The 5491-nt window shown below is 38.4% G+C and overlaps 1 pseudogene; it reads right to left on the bottom strand.

Annotated features, from left to right (window-relative positions):
- Positions 1-540: 540 nt before the first annotated feature.
- Positions 541-4707, bottom strand: LOC134280616 (uncharacterized; annotated as a pseudogene).
- Between the last annotated feature and the right edge of the window lie 784 nt (positions 4708-5491).

Raw genomic sequence — 5491 nt, forward strand, 5'->3', positions numbered from 1 at the left:
CCATGGCGGAACTTCGGCGAAGCCTTCCGCTTTGGTGACGTTGTTGGGGTCAAAGAAAGGTCAAAGTTGAACACACGGCGCAAGTCGGAGAGGATGGAAATTGTCTGAAAAAAAAACAGAAATCGAGTATTACCTGAACAGGATAAAATGGAATAATCAAACCACTTTCTGAAATCATAGATGTCAACTTTTGCAGCAGTTGACAGGAAAAAATAGAAAACAACATGGGATGCTTACTCCATGGTTTAACCACATGGAAAGCAACTGTGAGAGCAGAGTGAAGTTCATAGTTGTCAAGTACTTTTACTTTTATTTTCAAAATCACTTACATTTCCTGAAAGGCCCGGCGTGGAGAGTTTTGCAACCGGAAACTGGATAGGAGAACTTCCTGTCACGTGGCGAGAATGGCGAGCATGCGTTCCCGGGACTATTGGAAGGCGAATGAACATGCTGGTGGGTTCAGAGCTACTGCGCATGTGTACCACGGCGAGGTTTTTCATGGTTTTCCTCCTGTACGGGGATGACACATTTTCTTTAGAGCTACTCCCGATTGACATTATCTTCTGTGTCGCTTTTTGAGAAAGAAGAGTCAAGGACAGATTCAGCTAAAAACAATGAAAAAAGTGTTCAACTATAAGTACAGTTCAACCTCAATATCCTAAAAAGCCATGTCCGAAATAAAATTTGGGTTAGAAAGCAGGGGTCTTTTTTAAATGTATGTTCTTATTCTCAGTGTCTTCGTAACTTCAACAAATGAAAATTTTACGAAGTAAAGGTTAACTATCAAAAAGATTGCTATCAAGAATATCACCAGCAAATTGATATGATAACCTTCTTTATGTCCTTAATACATGTATATATATATATATATATGATAATTTATCGTATATTTTTCATAGATATACTTCATTTGCATTGCAATATTATGAATTATACAAAGCAAAATATGTACCAATCTATAGAACGAGAATGAAAAATTCGAAACCTTCTTACCAAGTTTCTTTCTACAACGCAAATATTGCTCTTTTGGAATATCAACGCGTAGTATGACGTCATAAGCGTTGTGCTTTATCCTCACACTTTCTGTCAGGAAGCTGTCATTCATCAGTCTTGACAAATCACCAGTGACGTACATTCGCCATAACGCGTCTAATGACGTCACTGATGGACAGGAAATGACGAAAACTACACTTCCGGGTAGATGTGTGTTCTATTGTTCTGCCGTGTTTACATATAGTTTTGATAGCGCTGAGAATTTTCATGGCCTCTAGAATTCTGTTATTTGTTTGACATAGCTCTCCTTGGAATCTCTGGAAGGAATTCGGTGTGTCGTCTCCGCGACGAATTTTCGCGTATGCATCTACCGCCATCTGTAAGATCTCTTGCTCCACAGACGCACATTTACAATTCCGCCCAGGCGCATGCTCTAACGACTGCAACATTTCCGTCACGTGATCTGATTCTTCAGCGATGGCTTCACATGTTATTCTCATTTCCACTTGATCTGTTCACAAGGAAACAATTCTTTAGAAAATGTTTAATGTTTAGAAACATAATATTTCATGAAGCCATGTGTATTTCTAAAATGTTCTCTTTTTTTCGACTTTAAACGGGTTGAAAAAAATTGCACGCAATAAAGAGTACACTCATAGTCTCATAAAGAAATAAGAAAAAAACTACCCGATCAACGTCGTAAGTGGTAAAAAACTTTATAGTTGTCAATGTTTTTTTTACTCATAAATACAAAAAGAAACTGCTTTAAAAAGACGATAACGTGCCATTTCTTGGAAACTTAGACCTCGATGCGGACAGAATATGAATTTTTAAAGATGCCTCTGGTGAAGTTGATTTCAATAAAATAACACATTTGAATGATTCTTATGTAGAACCTGTAAAAACGAATTCCTTAAGATTTATGAAAACATTTTATGTTCACGGGCGTCTTTTTGTTACCTACCTCTTTTTCGCTTACGCGGACTGCTTTGTGCCCATGGAGATGAACTTTGACCTGAAGCAGTAGCAAGACATGGTGACGATGAAGGAGCTGGCATCCGGGATGATGGTGAAGGTTGTCGTTGCCTTGGTGATGCAGGTGGCGGAAGGAACTGTTGAACGGGACTTTTTTCTTGTCTGTGTTTACAGTAAGCGGAGTTACATCCTGTCGTAGCACAGCCGTCTACCCTGTCGCCATATTGAGCCCGCCCTCTATCAGTTCCGGTGTCGTACGTCTGATACCGAGAGGACGACATCGTCCGGAGTTCATCGATTATCCAGCGGGCAAATTCCTCCGGGTTTTCCTGCTGTAGTGATGCGTGTCCACAGCGGGATCCTGTATACAGTAGAACATGTCAAACATTGTTGGAATGAGAAGGAGTATTTGTACTTCTTTTAATGAGGTTTATAAAAAACAAATTTCTGCCGTTTATTATAGCCTATTGATTGTTTTAAGTAAATGATTTGATCTAAGCAATAATTAAGACTGACATTCTATGTTTAGGACCAAGTATTTTTGACAAAGTACTGAGTATACACTGTACATGCGTTCGGATATTTTAACGGATTTTTATACATAAGAAAACTTATATCAATTCCTATACCTTCACTGGCTGACGAATGCGGAGAAAACAGTTGTCTTTTTGCTTGTTGCTTCCTCATCAGTTCAAGTTGTCCCTTCATGAAGGAATTCATCCGCCGGAGTTCAGCATTGATCCGGGCCTGATCTGTCACGTGATCAAATGAGTCCGGTGGCGACTCCTCAGACGACATGTTTGGCGGGAAAATTCCATGAACCAATCTCTCTTCACGTAACATCGCTTTCTGGCTTGGTGGTGTAAAAGTTGGGTCGGACACACATCGTTTATACTCGCGCAGTATCTCCTGAATTTCCTCTGTCTCAGATTTAGATGGAGAATGTTCGATGTCACTGAAACTTCTAAGTGCTTTGTGTCTTAGATATGTACCCAGAGATTTCTGTTTATAATCCGGGGGAGAGGCACCACTTCCAAAGACACTATCACTGCTAACATCATCCAGACTAGAAGATTTCATATAATCTAGGACGTTTTTATCCACATTTTTGTTTCTACTTTGAAAAGGGTGATTGTTACCTACGATCCGGGGGGTGAATGGTATCGGGTCGGATACACTCGGTACACTAGGGAAAACAAAGCCCCTCTCTGTCACCATAAGGTTGCTTGATTTGGCTGTAGTAGTCCCAGTGTTGTCAGGATCACCCCCGCGCCCCTTGAATCCGCCCATCATCTCCTGGTGAAAATCTTTAGAAGAAAATGAAGCCGTTCTTTCATTCACCATGTTTACGGTTTTTGGTGTACTGGTGGACATTGTTACATTCTCTTTGGGTTTCTGATCTTGTATTACTTTTGACGCCGGAATAAAATCCTCCTCCGAATTTGGGTTCGGATCCTCGGGATTAAGAACCCATTGTAGGGTCGCTGTATAAGGTTTTGGTGAGATCTTACTTTTGCAGGGGCTACATAGGTTTAAGGGTTCTAAGTCTGCTTGTTTTTGTGAAATTCCATCGCCCTTCTCCTCAGCTTGTGAAGGATGCCTTGTCTGAGAAATCGTGGGTCGTTTTGTTGGACCTTTGTTTGAAAACTTGATATCGGCTGAGTCTGAGCTTTCAGTAGAAATTTGGCGCTTCAACCGGAAGTTAGATGGGTCCTGTAACGGGAAAGGCTGCGCGCCGGAAACGGAAGTCTCGGTATAGGATTGTCGACTTGCATTCTCTACAAAACAGTACAGTGGAATACAGCTTACTCTGGCTTAGAGTCTTGTGGATCAAAATGAAGAATGCCTATTTTCTAGTTAACTCTACTTTTAATTGAGACAAACAGGCGAATACAGATAGACAGACAGACAGAGAGGAGGGGATTTACCATAGCTGAGTTGGTGTACTATGTTCCAGATGTACCCCTTCTGTTGGTCCGTTAGCTCTGTGGTGGTCGGAATGAAGAATCCTGGAGAGGGGGGTGGATTGTTCTGGTAATCGGTCTGTTGTCCCTCCCCTATAGATCCACACCTGGATTCTAGAGGAATGGGTGCGTTTCCGTAGCTGGTGTCAATCTGAAGAGGTGATAGACGTTTTGTCTGGGAGGATGGGGGTATAAGTAGGCCGGTGTATCTTTTCTGTAATTCCTACAACACATATGTTTGATGTTAATATCAGCAATACTTTAGAAACTTTTACTAAGATGTTGTTACCGAAATGTTGCAGTTGTTCAATTTTTTCCTTGCGTTTAGGAATTTATTATTTTCTTTTTTGTTACCGTAAACGAATGAAAACGTCATGTTTAAAAGATTTTGTATTTACTTTTTTATTTTATTCGATACGCTTATTTTCCGTGAAAATTACTGAAATATCTCGACAATTACAACCAAAGAGAAAATAATATATATTATAAATTATATAAACAGTTCGTATATCCAAACCTTTTTATCCACCAGGGACGAGTGTTTCCGGTCCTTTTGTGGAGTTCCGGGTGGGGTGGGCGGGGAGTACGGCTCACTTCTACTTCCGGTTTGTCTAAACATGTCTGAAATATAGGGAAAAAGAGTTCTTAAATTCACCCAATCTATGTTTCCAAAACACTACCTCATCAAACTTATCAAAGTTCAGTCTCTTTTCATTTCACAAATTCCAAACAATTTTAAAAACACATTTGAATATCGTCTAGGTGCAGGTGGAGATTTGTATTATTTTATAGACCTTCCAGAGCAGAACAGAATGGAGAATTTAACATTATTACATGTATGAATTCTGAAGCAAGGAAAATGTTCTTTTGGTACAAGTATGTATAATTATTTGTTCCTTTGAATATTAACACAATTCTTAGCATCTTGTTACTTCATTTTTCAGAACATGGAAATTATCGGTCTAAGATAAGCTCGGATAATATTTAGGCTTTCATTTTCTCATTATTTGATACGCTTGACAAACAGAAAATATTACTTCTATTTTCAAAGTCATTTTTAAAAGAATTTTTTGTCCATTTCACATTTTTTTTTCACAAAAAACTCCATATTTTTTTCCTTGCAGTGATAGCATAATTAGCTTGCAAGTTATAAAAAATGGAAACTAGTCAAATCTCTCTCTCTCTCTCTCTCTATAATTGAGTTGGGTGAGTTAGTTTATTTTATTGTATTTATTATTTCCTTTTACTAGACATTTTAAATACTTCCAAGAACTTTTAAACATTTGAGGTGCATATTACTTTTTTCTTAAATAAATGCTTAAAAATTGCCGAGTATTCATTCAGAGGTTCATTTACACAAACCATATCATCGTGTAGATGTGGAGGCATTAAATTCATATTTAAAATTTTGTATTTAAATTCAAAACAAATTAAAATTTAGATTTTTATGTCTGAGGGAATTCCAATGATTTGTTAAAGCAGTATTTTTCTCCGAACGTCAAACAAATAAAGACATATCGGTTGAAATTTAAATCTCAGCTTCGAGTGGAATTTTTATC

Source organism: Saccostrea cucullata, unplaced genomic scaffold (genome assembly GCF_032062105.1).
Source record: "Saccostrea cucullata isolate Sc308-1 unplaced genomic scaffold, CSIRO_AGI_Scuc_v1 ctg6067, whole genome shotgun sequence".
Taxonomy (NCBI): Eukaryota; Metazoa; Mollusca; class Bivalvia; order Ostreida; family Ostreidae; genus Saccostrea; species Saccostrea cuccullata.